At 37.0% G+C, this 21,079-nt stretch overlaps 1 long non-coding RNA gene across 1 annotated transcript; it reads right to left on the bottom strand.

Annotated features, from left to right (window-relative positions):
• Nucleotides 1-17,919: 17,919 nt before the first annotated feature.
• On the bottom strand, nt 17,920-20,556 carry LOC121987282. The gene is made up of 3 exons (XR_006113468.1): nt 20,013-20,556; nt 19,851-19,913; nt 17,920-17,977 (listed from the first exon to the last, which is right to left on the bottom strand). It is a non-coding gene; the product is annotated as an uncharacterized LOC121987282 (long non-coding RNA).
• Between the last annotated feature and the right edge of the window lie 523 nt (nt 20,557-21,079).

The following is a 21,079-nucleotide window of genomic DNA, read 5'->3' as shown; positions in this document are numbered from 1 at the left end:
GTTGTCGTGAGACTCGTAGAAGGGTTGAATCGTGACATCTTCTCCATAGAGATCCATTCTCTAGCTTTGCTCCCACGGGTGTTGATCCGATGAAGAGCGAACCTTCGCTCTGATACCACTTGTTGGGATCCTTTGTACTCGGCTAGAGAGGGGTGTGAATAGCCCCCAAATCGATCGCGTTTCTTCCTACACGTTAGCGCAATGGAAAATAAACTAGAAACGAAAAGAAGAATATCAAACCGATGTAACGAGGTTCGGAGATGATACTCCTACTCCTCGGCGTGTCCGTAAGGTGGACGAAGCCTACCAATCCGTCGGTGGATGAGTCCCGGAAACCCGGCTAATAGATACTCCTTGTGGGTGGAGAAACCTCGCCTGATAACTCATAAGCAAGATAGAATACAAGGAATACAAGTAGAAGGACAAAACACTAACTGTCGCTTCTCATCGACAACTTCTGTGGACTGATCGTGAGCTCAGCTTGCAGCGCTGGACTCTGCACAAACACGCAACTGTGATGACAGGGAAGAAGAAGAAGAAGGGACAGCCTTGATCTCCTTTTATATATGACTGCAAGCCGAGCGGTGGAGAGACGAAATCTGCCGGTTCCATAGCGTGCTAGCTGACTGACTCTGATATGCAATGGACGATCGGACGTCGGGAGACCTGGTCAGATCGGTCCCAGTCGAAAGTGATCCCAGTCGGCCTGCTGCATTGCAGGTTTCTGATCGATGCGTGGAATGTGAATCGAAGCGGTTCGTTCCGATCCCACCTCTCGCCTTGCGTTTGTCTCACGATCGCGATGGGGCCGATCGCTCTCTTGATGTCCCCGGCCGGTCGCTTTTTGTTATCGTCGGCGGAACCCGATCGGATCTATAACGTATCCTTCAGATCGGTGCAGACGGAGATCGCTATTTTACCCAAGCCAGTCCCAAGTCTCCCAGTGAAGCCTCGACTGTTGGTACTTAATTCCCTAGCATCGGTCACTCCCTTGACTTAGAATTCTTGTCAGGTCTGACCTACTTGGACTCCAACACGAGAGTCAGTCTGATCCATTTGGTTTTCCTTGCACAGCTTCCTCACCGGACTTTCACTGTTCTCGAGTTTCTTGCCTTAACATCCCGGTTAGGACTTTCTCCTTGCACTTCACTCACGCTCACGGGACTTTCACGTTTCTTATCAGGACTTTCCACGGACAACTCCGGTTAGGACTTTCCACAGCTTCCATTTACCACCTTCCTGTCTTCACAACTTTTTCACTCCGGGATTTTCCGAATGCCACTCACCCAGACTCCTCCTAGGACTTTTCACTAACTTCCGCTAGGATTTTCCCGTGCGAACTCCTGTTGGACTTTCCCGTTCCAGTCTTTACTTGGACTTTTACAAGTCTGACTCCTGCTTGGACTTTTCCGAAATGAGTCTCCGTACTTGGACTTTTTTTGCATCAGTCTTGGACTTTATACTTGGACAGTTTTCGAGTAAATGTGAGGTCAACGGTTGACGCGGTTGCAGTTCAATAATCTCGAAACATCTATTCTTGTCCCACGTGAGAATAGACTCTCTGAGAGTGTCGAACATCAACATGCAACTCGCGTGGATCTTGACTAAGGTTGCACCAACAATCCGAGTCGGCTAGTCGAGTCGATCGAGTCGGAATTGACCAGTCCTTGACTGAGTGGTTGCACACTTCTTGCTTTGTTTCTTTTAGTACTTTGACCTTGGTTTATGAACTATTTTGGATAAGAAACTATTTTACCTTAACTCCACTCTTATTTTTCCTGCGCTTGATACTTCTACGTGATCTTTGAGATATTGTTTCCTATCGTCTGTCCTTGTTGTTGTCCGTGATAAACATATAGTAGATACCGTGTTTGTATACTTTTGGTTGTTTGTTTATTTATCTACTATATTGAGTGGTCTTATAGTAGCATACCCAAATTTTGCTTATATTTGTATGATGATTGTTATTTGGTCGCATCGTGTCATGGCCGTGTGGCATCGATTCTTCTCCCTACGATCGAAGTGGTTGACCGCGTCCTCGACTTTCAGTGGTAGGCGGGTTAAACCGCTTGTCTCCCGTGCAGGTCTTTCGATGTGGGTAGTGGTGGTGAAGTTGCGGCGGGACCCCCTGTTGCAGGCTAGTTAGCTACTCAACACCTATCCACTCGGTCGCTTGAGAGAAGTGGCAGCCTTTGAGTGGTACAGTTGTCATCGATCTGGCCTCTCGACCATACAGGGGTCGTGGTGCAGTGAGGTGGGCGGGGTGACCATCCATGCATACGCTGTTATATTATATCTGCTGATGTTGTTGTTGTTAGAGTGTATACTAAAAGCCAAGCTTTTGGTATAAACATTTATCTAGAAATAAGAATCACATTGGTCAAATGTCTACATTTGTGATAAATGTAGTTATTCAATTAATTTATATTGTAGATAACATGGTGTGTGGTGTCACACGTAAGATCATGTTATCGTAACTTATAAATTATAAACAGTATCTCACGACCATGATGGAAAGGAACAAACCATTGGAAGGTCGTAGTGTAATTAGTGTTAGTTTATCTTAACTATATAATTACACTAGTACACTAAGAGTGTATTGAGTAGGACCATTAGAGGTCGCTTTTATCTTGACTTTATAAAGGAACAAAGACCTCAGTTATTAGGAAGTGTGTGCTCTTAATCCTAATATAATAACAAGCACATATATTTGATATTTATTTCTTTAATTTATCAATAGGTGAGATTTAGTTCGATGAATCAATAAGTCCGATAAGTTGGGAAATGATATCACTTATAGTGTGTGTTGTTGATTATAGAAGAAGCGTGTCCTAGTAATTTAGGTTGAGAATGTCCCAAGAGGAGCTCATATGTTATGTTAAACCTCGCAGTGGACTTAGTCCGATACATGGCGATGAAGTTGAGTGGTACTACTGAGCTAGATATTAATTAAGCGAGTTGGGTAACTTACTTAATTAGTGGGCATTTGTTATCTTAAACACAGGGAGACTAACACACTCATAATAAGGAGCCCAAAATGTAATTTGGGATTAGGTAGTTCAATAATAGTTCTTTAGTGGAATGAATTATTATTGATGAAATTAATGTTGTGTGTTGGGCGAACAGGGATGTAATTTCATCGGAGACCAAATTCCTCCTCTAGGTCCCCTATCGTAGCCTCTAGTATATAGAGATTTATACCCACATACCCACCTTCTTACCATCAATTGCGGGCCAAGGTAGCTTGGAACCCCCAAGCTGCAGAACAAGTGGATGAGTCAGTGTGGGTGGTAGTCCCAAGCTTGGGTGGCACCACTAGAATATTAAAAAGGATTTTTATTAAAATTATTTCTTATGTGGATATCATGATTTTAAGAGTTTAAAATTAAAAATTTCCTTTTATAGCTTTCTACAAAGATTAAGAGAAGAGATTAATCTCTTTCCTTATTTTTGTAGTTTAAAGGATGGTTTTAATTTTTGGTAAAACTTTTTGTAAATCATCTACATGTTTAAAGAGAGTTTAAAATTTGAAATCTTTCCTTATTTGTTGATTAAAGGAGGATTTTAAATTTTAAGAAAACTTTCCTTTTAATCATGTTCATGATAAGAGAGTTTAAAATTAAATATTCTCTTTTTAATTTACAAAAGATTAAGAAAAGATTTGATATCTTTCCTTATTTGTAGATTAAAGAGATTTTAATTTATAGAGATAACTTTCTTTTTATCCACATGTTTAAAGAAAGATTTTAATTTATTAAATTTCCTTTTATAAACCAATCATGAAGGATAAAAATTATTGAGAAATTTTTATAAATTTCGGAAGCAAATAAGGAAGTTTTAATTGGTGTTTAAAATTTTATTTGCTTGGAGATTTCTTAGTGTGTGGCCATTGCAAAATTGAAAAGAAAAATTATTTTAATTAAATAAATTTTCCTTTTCAATGGCAAAAGAATGAAGTTTTTATTATATTTTCCTTATTTGCCAAGACAAGGATTATAAAAGAGGGGTAGGGGCTTGAGGCTAAGGACTCTATTCTATTTTCTCCCTCTTTTCCTTGGTGGTGTGGCCCTTTCTTCTTCTCTTCTTCTTCTCTTTGTGGCGAACCTCTTCATGCTCATGGAGTTTTAATTGGTGGCCGATCTAGCTTGAGGAGGAGAGAAAGCTTACATCCTTGGAGCTTGGTTGGTGGAAAAGATCTTCGTCTTTTGGAAGCTTTGTGCTGCCGAAATTTGAAGAAAGGAAAAAAGGTGCTTTGGTGGTTTCTCATCTCAAGATCGTTGCCCACACAACGTCCGAGATTAGAAGAGGAACTGTAGAAGATCAAGAGGTTTTCTAAAAGGTATAACTAGTAATTTTCTTTCGCATCATACTAGTTATTTTTGGAAATAATACCAAATACAAGAGGCATGCGATTCTAGTATTTCAAATATGTTTTCGATGTTGTGTTCTTTTATTTTTTCTTGTGATTTGATTGTTCTTCGGTTAACCTAAAGTTATTTTAGGAAATTAAATATTAGCAAAAGGTTTTGTCTAGTCGGTGGTGGTTGCTCCATATCCAAGAAGGCCATGTGCCTCGCCGTAGAATTGGGAACCAATTATGGAAATTAATATTTAATGGAATTAATAACTTAAGGTGATTTGGTCGAACGTGTTAAGTTCTCGGACCCAAGTCAAAACCCAAAAGAACGAATAGATTAAGTTTTGGATCAAACGTGTTAAGTTCTGCAGCGATCCAAAATTTAATTTAAAAGAACACATGGTAGCTAGGAAAAGGTTCGGACCTTTGTACAAAATTTTTTTTTTCGAGTAGCAATCAACAATTGGTATCAGAGCTAGGATTTTGCCTCTGTGTATTTGGTATTAGTTTAATTATGCACATGCCATACATAATTTAGGCAGGATAATAGTAGGATGTGCTAACTTTGTGGATGCAGGATCCAACTATTATGACTTATAGTTATTATGTGTGTAATTGGACCCTTGGACATGTCAAGGGCATTTTATTGTGTGTGCATGATTGTATTATAAAATACAGCAGGAGCTGTATTTAGTTTTATTAGGATTTTATTTTTGATCTAGTTACATGTACATTCCTTTTATGGAATATAGGATCGATGGATGTAAATTTTATTTTATGTTCGATCTAGTTTACATGTACATTCCTTCGAGGAATATAGGATCAAAATGTAAAATTCTATTTATATCACCGGATCGAATCTTGCAAGCGTGGAACCTTCTAAGGACGCAGCCGAACTAGGAGCAAGATGGATCACGACTAGGTGGGATGGCCAAATATGGCAGCGGTTTGGGATGACCACACGGAGGACAAGAGATAAAAGCCATAATAGTTGAAAATTAGATTTTCTATTTACTTTTATATTGTCTGTGTGTGCATGTTAGTTTACATATTTAGTAGGCTAGCATAGTTAAAATTCCTCATTTATAAATAACTAAGTGGGAGAGGATTTTTAAGTAAATCCCATGGTCTCCATTATTGGTTTGTAAGTGATGCAGCAAACTTGCGGTTGACTCTGAGTGCCTTCCTCCATAGCGGATGAGCTTGTTTGTGGATCACTAGAATAGACTTCCATTTTGGATGACTATAGGAAGTTAATTAAGGGCGTGTCTTCCCCAACGGAAGGGGCATAATCTTATTAATGGACTTAGTGTAATGGTATACACTTAGACACATCTAATAGTATCCTCCCATCCACTATTATTTATTTGTGTGACCAATGATACCAACTATTAATTTTATTTGTCAAAAGTTAGGTTGACAAGATAATAAAATTAATGGGTTAAAACTCCTTTACAAATGTTGAATTTACGTCCACACTAACGTGGCATGCAAAATTCACGGTGTTTGAGGTGTTGGTGAATTTAAATAATATTGTTTGAGGAATCAATATTTTTTAATTCAAAAGTTTTGACCAAATATTTTTGATTCTTAGTATTACTTTAAAGTCAAAGTTGACGAGATAATAAAATTAATGAATAAAATCTCTTCTTCGATTTTGTATACGTCCACACTATCGTGGCATACAAAATTCATGGGGATTTTAAGGAGTTGATCTTGACCAAGTATTTTTGTGATTCTTAGGATTTAAAATGTTTGTCAATCCCCTAATAGTCATACTATAAGAAAAACTTAGTAATCCCAATTATAATGATTGGAAATAGGACTTGGACATTAAGATAGACTTTCTTAGAACTAAGAACAATATAGGTGTATTTCATTAGTTGAAACATGTTTAGTGGTGTTATCTACCAGAACCTGGAGTGTAGATACAGATGTCATTAATCATGTCCGCAATTCATTGCAAGGTTCCAGGAAACCCGACAACTAAATGAAAATTAAAACACCGTCTACATTGGCACTACTGTAAAAATGGTAGCTGTTGCAGTGGGAGATGTTTATCTTTTGATAAGAATAAAACATGGATTTTTGAGTAATTGTCTTTACGCACCATGTTTAGAAAGAACTAGTTTTCAGTTTCTAAACTATTCAAAGAACTTGATATTCTGCCTCTTTTAAATAACAAAGTTGTTATTAAGAAAAGAGGGAATTATCTATTCAGTACGTTGGTTGGCAATTTATAAATCAATAACTCTCACGATGCAACAAATGGAAATTAGTAACACAACTTTAAGAGAAAGTAACCTTCGAAATGAACCAATTATATCTTTGGCTTCTAAGGCTAAGTTATATTAACTTGAGTAGGATTCAGTAGGTGATGAACTTTTGGGTTCATTAGTAGTGGAAATCTTTCAACCTACGAGTCTTACTTGGAAGGAAAAATAACCAAGAAGCTTTTAAGTCTAAGGGTATGAAGTCAAAGATATATTGGAATTGGTTCATTCTGATTGTGTGATCCTATGAGCATCCAGGCAAGAGGTTGTTTCAAATATTTCATCTATTTTATAGACAACTATTTGAGATACGGATATATTTACTTGATGTGCCGCAAAGTCTAAGTGCTTTGATTAGTTCAAAGAGTACAATGATGTGGAGAAACGACAAAGTAAAGTATCAAGACACTACTAAGATCGTAGTGGCAAGTACCTCTTGGGAGAATTTAGGAGTCATTTATCGGAAGTAGGGATTCAATCCGGTACATCCAACAGAATGATGTAGGAAAAGGAAGGTATAGGACTCTTATGAAATAAGTAGATTGATGAGTTATTAAGAATATTATCAAAATCATTTTAAGGATATACTCCGGAAACGGAGTGAATATAGTACCTTCTAAAGTCAAAACTCTACTACTATATAGAATTCTTGAATAGCGTAAGCTAAAGTCGGATTCAGAATCCCAGCACATATCGCAAGAGAGACAATGATAAGTTGGACAGAATTCACTTGTTTGTGGGTTATCCTAGTGAAATGAAAGTAGGTTTATTGTCTTAAAATCAGAAGGTCATTGTTAGCATCAATGACCGAATTTTTGAAAAGGACTATGTAATAAACCATGTGCCCATAGAAAATTTGTTCTTAGGAAATAATAAAAGGCATGTCTAATCTAGTACCAACGTATAAGATGAGATATCACAAGGAAAGCGCAACACGTATCACAATACGATTGAGGAGAAAGTGCTAATCGTAGTGGGAGGTTGTTAGGAACCTAAAAAGATTCATGTTTTGGAGAGTTTTGGACTCGATCCAGGACATGAGAACGATCTCCGGCCATAATGAAGCACTCAAGATAAAGCTGCAACATCTTGGCATAGAGTAATGAATAACAGAATTAGAATATATGTATTCTAATAAAATATGGAAGCTTGTAGAACCACAAATGGTGTAAAAGCCTTTGGGTATAAAAAGGTCTATAATAGGAAAAGAGGAAAAGGAAGGTAATAACTTTCAAAGCAAGGCTTGATGAAAAGGAAACTTTTCCACTGGTAGCCATGCTTAAGTCTATCCGGATTCTTTTATCTATTTTGGATGTCAAGACAAGATTCCTTAATGGAAGTCTTGATGAAAGCATCCATAAAGCAACGAAGGGTTCATTGCAAGGGCTAGCATCTTGTGTGTAGCTAATCGGTCATGGGGGCAATAGGTCTTGGAACATCCGGGTTTATCAAAGTAATCCGGACCTATGGATTTATTGAGTAAACGGATAAGTCTTGTGTATAAGGTGTGATGGAAACGTGGTGATATTTCTTGTACTATACGTAGTTAACATATTTTGTAGTTGGAAACAATATCAAAATGTTGTCGGAGTAAGGGTATGGTTGTCCAAATAATTCGATATAAAGGACTTGGATGAATGTATATTTTTGAGATCAAAATAATAAGGGATCGAAAGAAATATATTTTACTTATCCCAAGATCGGAAAATCCTTGCTCGTTTTAAGCATACGAAAACTCCTCGAAGGTTTCTTACCTTTAAGCGGAGTGTCTTTATCTAAAGAGATGTCTCCGATGACATCAACGAGATTGAGGACGTATGTTCTTTATGCTTGGCGGTTAGACAACCTAATGTATGCTATCTGCGAGATTAAAACTTTTTACGAGGTTAGCGAGATATCAAAGTAACCTGAACAGGACATTGGTGCGCGAAGCATATATTAAAGTACCTTAGGGCGCTAGTATATGATAGCTTACTGAAGGCGATTAAATCCCCTTGGATTAGATTTTCCACATCGGATAGGGACAATAATAAGTCAACCTCGGGGTTTTGTGTTTACTTTAGAGGAAAGTCATAACTATGGAAGAGTGATAAACATAGGTGTTTTGGACTCCACCATGGGAGTGTGAAGCCTCTCGAGGAGGCCGTAAAAGTCGAACTTAATTACCTCAAGATAGACTTAGATATGATTTCTAATTTGTCCAATATTATTACAATTTATTGTAATAATGTCGTGAGAAGAAACCATGAGATCAAGAAACCATGAGTCTATAGTAACCTGATAGAGTGCAAATTACCACCAACGAGAAATTGTATAACGAGAAGAAGTTGTTGCCGCTTAGATTGATTCGGATGATAACCTAAGGTCCTTAAGGCAAGAGCTTGAAGGCATGGGAATCGGATATATGGCAGTAGATATGGCGACTTAGTCTTTTAGTATAAGTGGGAGATTGTTAGGGTGCATACTAAAAGCCTAGCTTTTGGTATAAACATTTATCTAGAAATAAGAATCACATTCAAATGTCTACATTTGTGATAAATGTAGTTGTTCAATTAATTTATATTGTAGATAACATGGTGTGTGGTGTCACACGAAGATCGTGTTATCGATTTATAAATTATAAGCGTAGCTCAGACACCAGTGAAGGAGGAACCATTGGAAGGTCGTAGTAGTAATTGTGGTTTAGTTTATCTTAACTATATAATTACACTAGTAGAATTAGAGTGTATTAGGTAGACCATTAGAGGTCGTTTCTTTTATCTTGACTTTATAAAGGAAAAGACCTCCAGTTATTATGGAAGTGTGTGCTCTTAATCCTAATATAATAACAAGCATATATTTGATATTTATTTTTAATTTATCAATGGGTGATTTAGTTCGATGAATCAATAAGCCCGATAAGTTGGAAATGATATCACTTATAGTGTGTGTTGTTGATTATAGAAAGCTGTGTCCTAGTAATCTAGGTTGAGAATGTCCCAAGAGGAGCTCATAAGGATTGTTACCTGCGGTGGACTTTCCACGATGAAGTTGAGTAGTACTACTGAGCTAGATATTAATTAGCGAGTTGTCGATTTAATTGTGGGCATTGTTATCTTAAACACGAGACTAACACACTCATAATAAGAGGAGCACAAAATGTAATTTGGGATTGGTGCGGTAGTTCAATAATAGTTCTTTAGTGGAATGAATTGATGAAATTAAGTTGTGTGTTCAAGGGAATCGGATGCTTAATTTCATGGGAGACAAATCAATTCCTCCTCTGGGTCCTATCGTAGCCTCTAGTATATAGAATTTATACCCATACCACCTTCTTATCCAGTTGCTTGAGAGCTTGGAACCCAAGCTAAGTAAGCAGGCGAACAATGGATGGTTGTGAGTGAAAGCTTGGGTCCCAAGCTTGGGTGTGACGGCCATATTAAAAGGATTTTATTAAAATTATTTCTTATGTGGATATCATGATTTTAAAGAGAGTTTAAAAATTAAAAATTTCCTTTTATAGCTTTCTACAAAAGATTAAGAGAAGAGATTAATCTCTTTCCTTATTTGTAGTTTAAAAGGATGGTTTTAATTTTTGGTAAAAACATTTGTAAATCATCTACATGTTTAAAGAGAGTTTAAAATTTGAAATCTTTCCTTATTTGTTGATTAAAGGAGGATTTTAAATTTTAAGAAAATTTCCTTTTAATCATGTTCATGATTTAAAGAGAGTTTAAAATTAAATATTCTCTTTATAAGTTTCTGAAAAGATTAAGAAAAGATTTGATATCTTTCCTATTGTAGATTAAAAGAGATTTTAATTTATAGAGATAACTTTCTTTTATCCACATGTTAAAGAAAGATTTTAATTTATTAAATTTCCTTTTATAAACCAATCATGAAGGATAAAATTATTGAAAATTTTTATAAATTTCCGGAACAAATAAGGAAATTTTAATTGGTGTTTAAAATTTTATTTGCTTGGAGATTTCTTGTGTGGTGACCATTGCAAAATTGAAAGAAAAATTATTTTAATTAAATAAAATTTTCTTTTCAATCAAAAGAATTAAGGAAGTTTTATTATATTTTCCTTATTTGCCAAGACCAAGGATTATAAAAGAGTAAAGGCTTCAAGGCTAAGGACTCTATTATTTTCTCCCTCTTTTCCTTGGTGGTGTGACCCTTTCTTCTTCTCTTCTTCTTCTCTTTGTGGCCGAACCTCTTCATGCTCATGGGTTTTAATTGGTGGCGGATCTAGCTGAGGAAGAAGGAGAGAAAGCTACATCCCTGGAGCTTGGTTGGTGGAAAGATCTTCATCTTTTGGAAGCTTTGTGCTTGGCGAAATTTCAAGAAAGGAAAAAGGTGCTTTGGTGGTTTCTCATCTCGAAGATCGTTGCCCACACAACGTCCGAGGTTAGAAAAACGGTAGAAGATCAAGAGGTTTTTCTAAAAGGTATAACTAGTAATTTTTCTTTCCGCATCATACTAGTTATTTTTGGAAATAATACCAAATACAAGAGGCATGTGATTCTAATATTTCAAATATGTTTTTCGATGTTGTGTTCTTTTGTTTTTTTTTTCCTTGTGATTTGATTGTTCTTTTCAGTTAACCTAAAGTTATTTTAGGAAATTAAATATTAGCTTTCCATAAAAGGTTTTGTCTAGTCGGTGGTGGTTGCTCCCATATCCAAGAAGGCCATGTGCCTCGCCACGTCAGTACTGGGAAACTATTATGGAAATTAATATTTAATAGAATTAATAACTTAAGGTGATTTGGGTCGAACGTGTTAAGTTCCGCAGGAGACCCAAGTCAAAACCTAAAAGAACGAATAGATTAAGTTTTGGATCAAACGTGTTAAGTTCCGCAGGCGATCCAAAATTTAATTTAAAAGAACACATGGTAGATAGGAAAAGGTTCAGACCTTTGTACAAAATTTTTGTACAGTGGAACCTCTAAGTTTTCCGAGTAGCAACCAACAGTTGTTGCTACTTTTGCTGCTGTTGCTAGCTTATGCTGCTGTTGCTTGCTTCTGCTGCTCGTATTAGTTTATGTGGTTGTTGCTCACTTATGTTGCTATGTTTGCTTATGTCGAGATATGCCCTCGTTGTAGGTGTTTAGTCCTTGGTTTACTTATTGGAAGTTTGTATATACTTTACATATTTCCTTTGTAGTTATGAGCAGTACTATAGCAGATTAGTACTACTTTTGACCTTCTATTACTAGCCTAGGATATGGTTTCAGGTATGAGCATTTATTATGGTTTTGTTTTAGTATCTGCTATTCTTCTTATGAGACTGTATTCCTTTTTAGCATTCTCTATTTGTTTATTATGTTCATGCACTATCTTTCCTTACCGCTGAGTTCCAATACTCACCACCTCGCAAACTGGTTTTCTTTCGCCAGGTAACAGGTATATGAGTCATGGATGCTTGGAGAGTCCCAGCTGTCAGTCTCACGTCACACTCGAGGATAGTTTTCTTTTTGGTTTTGTTATCGTTTAGGTGGTATGTTGATTTTGTGTATTTTGTTTTTCAATAAGTCGATGTGAGTTTTGGAGTCAAGTCTAGTGATTGCAAGTATTTTGTTAGTGCCGTTGTTGATCTTACGTTCATATTATTTTATGTTTTCCGCTGCGTTTACTTTCAGCCGTGTGGGATGTTATTATATATTGCGTAGTTGTGTGTTTTTCATTTTTGTCCAGCCGAGTGGGTTGTATCTTTTAAACTGCGTGGTTGTGTGCTTATATCCAGCCATGGGGCTGTGGATTATGTTTATATGTTGAGTATATATGTATTTATTTCTTCAGATTGTCACCCATACAAGGGACGTGCTGCCGGATTTTTGTCTGACAGGGACTCTTCTGAGGCGTGACAAATTTTATATGTAATAAAAATGATACCTGGATCATATTTTGGATATAAGAAGAAGAAGAAGAAGAAGAAGAAGAAGAAGATGATGATGATGATGATGATGATGATGAATATATCAATAAGGACTTCTGAGAAAATGTAATACAATTTTTAGAAATAAAGAGATTAGAATATTAAAACAAAATAAATATATTTTACATAAATTATATATGATAAATAAATAAAAACTAAGTTATAGTTGAACAAATATCAGAATAAGTTAATCAATAGGATTTGATGAGTCTTGAGTCTCCTGTAACTCAAAACCATGTGGTGTTAGGGTCCAATTAGCAATGGCTCGCATCTAGGCCAAGATAACTTCTTGATTCATATATTGTTCGCCCCTCCTCTGCTCCTCAGCGGCCCTCCTCTGCTCAATTAAGGTCAGTTGAGTATGCTGTTGGTGCAGTTTGCACTAACGATTTAACCCAGGTTTTAATGAATGACAAATCAGGTTAAGTTAGCTTGTTGTTGTCTAAACACTCTGATCGAGTGTGCAGGAAAAGTCCAGACAGGTCGTGGTGACGGATGTCGCACGAAGCCCGGCTAGGTCGACGGTGACCGGATAGTTAGCGAAGTCAGCGGGTCGACGGGTTGACCGGACGGCTTGGCGAAGCCCGACTAGGTCGATGGCCCGGATGGTGGCGAGAAGTCCAGACAGGTCGAAGCTGGCCGGACGTCGGCGGTAAGTGAGGTAAGTCACTGGAGGGGAGTGACTGCGAGGACGCGTTCCCGGGAAGGGAACATTAGGCGTCGATCCGGCTTAGATCTATTTCGGATATCTAAGTCGAGATCGTGACTAGATTCCGGTCTCGGAAAGACGGAATCTAAATCATACTCTTTGCTATTACTTTGTTGAACTTTAATTGTGCTAATAATTTGTTTTACAGGATATATATTTGCCTCGGACTAACCTTATTTTGCAGGAGAAGGAGTCTCTGGAGAAAGGTGGTCTGGGTGCCCGGAGGTCCGGGCGCCCGGGAGGTAAGTTTTATCCAAACGTGTCGTCGCCACGTGGAGCTCGCTGGTTGGACCTGCCACGTCTCACCAAGGCGCCTGGAAGGGATCCGGGGTGCCCGAGCCTCATATAAAAGGAGGGTCGGGGTGGAGCTCAAAACAACAACTGAAAAGAAGATCTTCTACTTCTTGCTCTGCTACTCTGCGCTCCTGCGACGCTAACAAAGCTCCGACAACACACGTTTCCTTTTCGATTTATTCCTTTGTCGGCATTGCTTTTATTTTCATTAGCATTTTCTGTACTTAAATTGTAATCATTTTCGAACTGCTAGTAATTGCCCAACGAAAGTACTCACGGAGTACGGGCCTTCGAGTAGGAGTCGTCACAGGCTTCGAACGAAGTAAAATTCATTGTGTTCAAATTTCTTATTCCGCTGCGTTTATACTCGTTATTTTTCGAATCGATATTCACCCCCCCTCTATCGACGTTTCACGATCCAACAAGTGGTATCAGAGCAGGTACCGCTCTGATTTGGTGCAACCATCAGACAGGGGGTGAAAATATTTTTTCTTCTTTTTCTTTACGCTTAATTCTAAGTTGATATTACTATTAATTTAGAAACTTTTCTTCTCGTTGCAATTAAATCTAAATTGGTGCAACACCAATTTAGATACAACTATTATTTTTTCCCGCACTACTAATCCAAGACCAAGTCTTGGAATTTTTTTTCTTTGTTTACTTGTGTGCAGGATGTCTCAACTAGAAGGATTTAGCACAGTATGACCTCCCCTATTCAACGGAGATGACTTCTCGTACTGAAAGAAAAGAATGGAGGTGTACCTAAAGACAGACTACGATCAACGGTTCAGCGTTAGAAAAGCGTACCGAACTCCAGTCGACAACTCCGGAAATCCACTAGACCCGGAACAGTGGACTCCGGACATGAGGAAAAAGGCATCAACAGAAAACAAGGCAATCAACACGCTACATTGCGGCCTAACACGAGAAGAGCTGAATCGCGTTGGACCACATCAGAATGCTAAAGAATTGTGGGACAAACTGATCGAGTTGCACGAAGGAACAAGCGACGCGAAGGTAACAAAAAGAGACCTACTTTTAAATAAAATATTTAATATAAAAATGCAGGAAGGGGAAACGGCAAGTCAACTGCATGCAAGAATCAAGGATGTCCTCAACGGACTCCACACGATAGGCCACCAGATGGAAAACAGAGATTTAATAAGGTATGCACTAAATGCTTTTCCTCGCAATAGCTTGTGGGCATCAATCGTAGATGCCTACAAAATTTCGAAAAATTTATCTAAGTTAAAATTAGACGAGCTTTTTTGTGAGTTAGAATTACATGAACAAACTAATGCTGGAGCCGAGAAAGGTATTGCTTTATTCAGAGGCTCATCCAAAAAAGAAGAACAAGCACGAATCAAGAAGATTCGATCAAGATAAAGATGAAGAACACCGTGAACTGGTGAGAAAAATGTTCACCAGAAAAAGAAGCTTCGAAGGACCTTCAAAAGATCGGTTCTCCTCGAACAAAAGAGCGACGTGCTTGGATGCAACAAAAGGGCACTCAAGCAGAATGCCCAAGACCGAAGTTCGACAAACCGCCAACCAAAAAGAAAGCCCTCAAAGCAACGTGGACAACCCCTCGGACGAATCGGAGGCGAAGAGGAGAAACACGAGCCACCTCGGCCCATGGGTGAAACGAAGATGAGTCGGAAGACGAAGAGTGTCGAACCCAATCAGCCACAGTCCGTCAAGCCTCAAGGTCCGGATGAGGTATATTTTAATTTAAACAAAAAATTCTTTAAAATTATTTCTTGCTTAAATAGTAATTTAATTAAAATAGAAAATGAAAACAAATCACTCCTTGAGGAAAATCAAAACCTCAAGGAACAAATAAAAATTTCAAATCCAACTCAAGATCCAATACTTGAAGAGAATTCATCATTAAAATCAGAAATTAATAACTTAAAAGAAATACTAGAAAAATTCACTACAAGATCAAAAAATTTAGACTTAATCCTGAACAATCAAAAAGCATGTTATAATAAAACCGGACTTGGATACAAGTCGAACTCAAATAAAGCCTTTAAGTCATTAATAACCCAATACAAATCAACTAATCAAGCTTGGGTTCCGAAAGCATGTTTGACCACGCAAGTAGGAATTAATCAATATTACATACCTAAAGAAAAAATATATTATATAAACTCGAATAAACTAAATCAAAAACCAAAACACAAATCAAAGAAATCAAAATTTAAAAATATTAAAACTCAACAAAATATAAATTATCACCAAGTTAATTATAACTATAAAAGGAATCGACACAAACCTAAAACGAAAATTTAAATTAAACACCAATAATTCAGGGGGAGGCTCCAGAATAGCTGGCACCTCCAAAACTAACTTACCCGACAGGGTAACCTAAACAAACTAACCCGGCAGGGTAATTAGGATTAGTTAAAAAGAGACCAAGTTTAACTTGAATCATGGTACTGGTGAAGTTTTTGGATGATAGTACATTAGGGAAGCTTGGGCATCGCATGTCTAGAAAGATATGGTTTCGATCTGGTGCATTTGGCCAAGTGGAACTGACCGAAGCTACCCTTAAATGAATCCTAACCAGTTACACCAAGGTTTAGTACTAAGCTCCGTGGATAGGACTATTCGGAAAACCTCGAAAGGTTGGTTACTTCTAATGACGTCCATGTGACTCACCAAGCTTAGAAGTTTATCCCAAGAATGCATGTTTGTAGAGACCAAAGCTAAACCTGAATCTAACACAAGTTAAACCAAAACTCCATAATTAAAAATCCAATCCATCTCACAAAATTATAGGATTCCCTGATTGAAAACTTAAATCGGGTGAGATGACTAAGGATCAAAATCAAATTAAATTAAATTTTGAATTAAATTAATTAAATTTCAAATTAAGTTAATTAAATTAAATTTCGAATTAAATTAATTAAATTTCGAATTAAATAAATTAATTAAATTTCAAATTAAGTTAATTAAATTAAATTTCAAATTAAATTAATTAAATTTCAAATTAAATTAATTAATTAAATTTCAAATTAAGTTAATTAAATTAATTTCGAATTAAATTAAATTAAATTTCGAATTAAATTAATTAAATTTTAAATTAAGTTAATTAAATTAAATTTCGAATTAAATTAATTAAATTTTTAATTAAATAAATTAATTAAATTTCAAATTAAGTTAATTAAATTAATTAAATTTCGAACTGAATCAGTTAAGTTAAATTTTGAACTAACCAAATTTTGAATTAAATAACTAAAATGAATTACGATTAATTTACTTTTTATTTTAAAACCAAATTAACCTCAAAAACTATTTTAAACTTTAAAAACTATTTTAAAAAATTATTAAAGTAACTTTAAAAACTATTTTAAAAATTATTAAAAACTATTTTAAAAATTATTAAAAATTATTTTAAAAATTATTAAATTAACTTTAAAAACTATTTTAAAAATTATTAAATTAAAAACTATTTTAAAAATTATTAAAGTAACTTTAAAAACTATTTTAAAAACTATTAAATTAACTTTAACAATTATTTTTAAATTAACTTTAATTCCTACTCATTGTAGGAAACCAAGTGAATTTTGGACAGTGGTTGCTCCAAACACATGACTGGAGATCACACCAAGTTCACTCAACTCACTTACAAAAGCTTAGGAACAGTTGCCTTTGGAAACAACGACAAACTCAAGGTAATCGGAATAGGTAATATTGAATTAAAAATAGATTTCATAATTACAAATGTTCTACTTGTCGAGAATTTTAAATACAATCTCCTGAGTATAAGTCAATTGTGTGATACTAGGTATAAAGTTAAATTTCTATCCACAGAGTGTTTAATCAAACATCTAGATAACCCTACTATAAGTCTAAAAGGTTTTAGAAAAGACAACATCTATGCTATCAACTTAACCACCTCTTCAATTAAGTGTTATTTAACACAAAAAGAATAAACTTGGTTATGACATAGGAGAATGTGTCACGCCCCCAGAGGAGTCCTTACCGAAAAATTTCGGCAACATCTCCCCTGTAAGGGTGACAATCTGAGGCATACATATATACAATATACATCAGCCACATACGGCTGGAATATATCTACACAACCACGCAGTTATATAATCATCCTACTCGGCTGGAACAGAAATAAACACAACCACGCAGTTATATAAATATATGAATCAGCTCACACGGATGTACTAAAATCAACACAGCGGAAATCACAAACAACGATCACAAAACACAAAGCAACTAACTGCGAGCCGGCTCGGCTTGACACAATAATATCAAACTAAATACAAGAGAACTCAAATACATAAATAAGTACAAAACCCAAAATACAAATAGCGTGAAAAATACGAAATCAGAAGGTCGCCTCGAATGTGACGTGGGACTGAAGACAGATCTCCAGCGACTCCATAATCCTTTACCTGCTACCTGAATTACCAATATACGGGGTGGTGAGTATAAAGACTCGTGGGTAATAGATAGATAGTCGTGAGTATAGTAAAGAACTAAAGATACAAAGGTATCTGATCTAGAAAGAAATAGCGAGATACTACGGTGATATCATAATAAGTGTCCATACTGAAACCATATCCTAGGCTAGTAATGGAAGGTAGTGTAGTAAAATTCGCTCAAGATCGCCATAACTACTGGTATCATGAGGTAATCGATAGTAAGTAAGCTGTGTCCGTCACATACCATGGGTATATATCTCAACCTATGTAAGCATATCAAGATAAATAAACAACGATAAGCTAATAATAAGAGTAGATAAGCAACAACGATAAGTAAACAACGGCAGATATAATAACAACAACAGATGACGGATGGTCACCGCCCTCTCGCGACCTGATGATCGAGAGGTAGGATCGATGTATTGCATACACCCAAAGGCCGCTACTCTCGGTGGCCGGATGGGCAGTGCATAGTAGTTGAATAGCTACGCTGCGACGGGGTCCCGCCGCGACTCCGAATCACTACCCGCGAGTGTGCGAGTGGGGGCACGACAGACAAGCGGCACGCCCAAGCTACCACTACCCATGGTGGCGGCGTGCGACCAGCCAACGACCAGCCTCACCACAAGGGAGACAGGATCGTCGTGATCGTATGACGTGATCACGAACAATGCAATCCATCATATATATATAAATGCGAAACAGTGTCTACGTGAGCGGCGTACTCGATGGGTGTGTAAATAAACAAAGACTAAAGCATGTAAACATGGTATCATGTGTATATATATCCAATACCTAATATCTAACATCTGGTATTGGTATCTGTAGTATCGATACCTAGTAATATAGTATCTGCTAAATATCATCGTAACGAGAGACCGTATAGATACGAAACGAGTAGCTCAAAGATCGAGTGGAAGTATCAACGGGAAAAATAAGAGGAGTCAAGATAATCTGACAATCAGACATAAAGCTCAGTGACCAGGATCAAAACACTAAAGAGATAAAGCAAGAAATAGCCGCCTTAAATGTAGGCGAAGCTAAACAATCCCATCAGACGCTCGTCCCAAACAAACCTGCATCAACATCCAAATAAACCATTTAGCTAACCACATATGCAATAACTAGCTAAACCCTAAAACCCAAACTAATTAGGGGAAACCCTAATCGATATGATTAACATCAATTACACACATCTATGATTCCTTTAATCTTCTCAATCATAATCGAAATCTATAAATCCATCATTTAATCCATTGTATCACCTACTAGACATTATGAATCAACTCTACTTGTTTTATCTCAATACAATGGACTAATCTCTTTCACTATCAATCATAACTACATTAGATTCAATAACCCTAATAACTCCATAATCCAACCAATTTAAACAAACATAGATCAATGCTAACCAAACCAAACCATACCATGAAATCTGATCTCCATCTTCAACATTCCATCGAATTCCAAATTCGCTACGTCACCAAATCAATCCCAACCAACTAAGTGTAGATTAACAACCTCAAACCATAATCCAAATGCAAGCTTAATTGATCATATCAGTCAATTGATTCAATAATCCTCAATCAACCACAAGTCATCATTTAAAACTTAATTATTCCCTTCCAATTCATCAACACAAATCCTCATTAGTTGAACAACTAGTCATCACCCTAATCAAATCCAAGCTTAACAATTAAGCACAATTCATTATCTGTTCAGATTTAGTTTTAAACCCCAAATCAATCAGTACACCAAAACTCTACTGGTTAACCATGTATTGCACCCAATTCAAACTGAATTCAACACCTAGGTCTACAGATCTAACATCGGGAGTGATAGAGCCTTACCTAATGCTTCTCGGATGAAGAATAACTGCTGGGAGTTGTAGCCGAGCTCCTCACAGTGAGCCACTGCCAAGAAGCAACCCTCAGTTAACCTAATTTTCCCTCTACTGACCTCAAATCTCAGATCTTCAAAGCTATCAACCAAAGAAAAAACAATTGACGTACCTTAACCTAAATCAGTATCGGAAACCCCCAAAAATGGAGAAGAGGTATGCTCAGCTTCAGGACTTGGGAAGGCGAGAAGTCACCTTCCAAACTGCCGATCACCACCGATTCCAGCGCTCCAAATCCAGCAAAGCAAGGGCTAGGATTCTCCACCTTATCGCTGAAGTTCGGCCGGTGCGAAGCAGAGATCCGAATGAGAGAGTAGGAGGCAGGGTTATAGGCAAGGGAAGATGGGTTAGGATGCTCCGGCGAGCAGCAGCTGGTTCTACATCGGGAGATCGGCTGTGAGTGTGCGTCGATGCTGAGACCGTCGGCGCAATCAGGTGAAATGATGAGCAGAGCTCATCGGCATTGAAGCTCGAGGGGTCCGTTGCTAGGGTTGGAAAGATGATGGCCGGATCGAAGCTTGAGTGGTCCGCGCCGATGATCTGAAGATGGTCGGCGTCAATCGGGTGGAAGAGGTGGAAGGCGTCGGCGCGTGAGAGGAGAGGGTAGAAAGGATCGGGCGGAGTGAGGAAGAAAGAATAGATAAGGGATCGACTTATAACCTTGATTAATTAAAACTTAGGTTAATTCGATTAAATGCTAAGTTAATTCCTCAATCAACTCTCACCTCCGGGTATTTCCAAACAGGCTTTTTATCAAACACATAAATACATCCCCCTAAATACATTATACGAGCTCCGATTAAATCCCAAAAAATTCTTAAAAATTCCTGAAAAATCCAATAAGATTATTTGTCAAATAACCTTATTATTTAACTATTATTTGGGCACTGTATTTTACAGAATGTCTCACACCAACTTTAGAAATATAAGTAAATTAATTGGACTAGTGAGAGGCTTACCGAAATTACCTAACCTAGATTCAACCATATGTAATGCTTGTCAACAAGGTAAACAAACAAAATCCACTCACAAACCAACCAATCAGCCACAAACCAACTCGATATTAGAACTTCTACATTTAGACCTTTTTGACTCCCATGGAGTCAAATCCATAAATAGAAACTTATACTGTTTAGTAATAATAGATGACTATTCTAGACTTACTTGGGTTAAATTCTT

The sequence above is a fragment of the Zingiber officinale genome, chromosome 5B (assembly GCF_018446385.1).
Source record: "Zingiber officinale cultivar Zhangliang chromosome 5B, Zo_v1.1, whole genome shotgun sequence".
In the NCBI taxonomy this organism is placed as follows: Eukaryota; Viridiplantae; Streptophyta; class Magnoliopsida; order Zingiberales; family Zingiberaceae; genus Zingiber; species Zingiber officinale.
The sequence above is the reverse complement of the archived record's forward strand: the minus strand, read 5'-3'. Positions and strand labels throughout refer to the sequence as shown.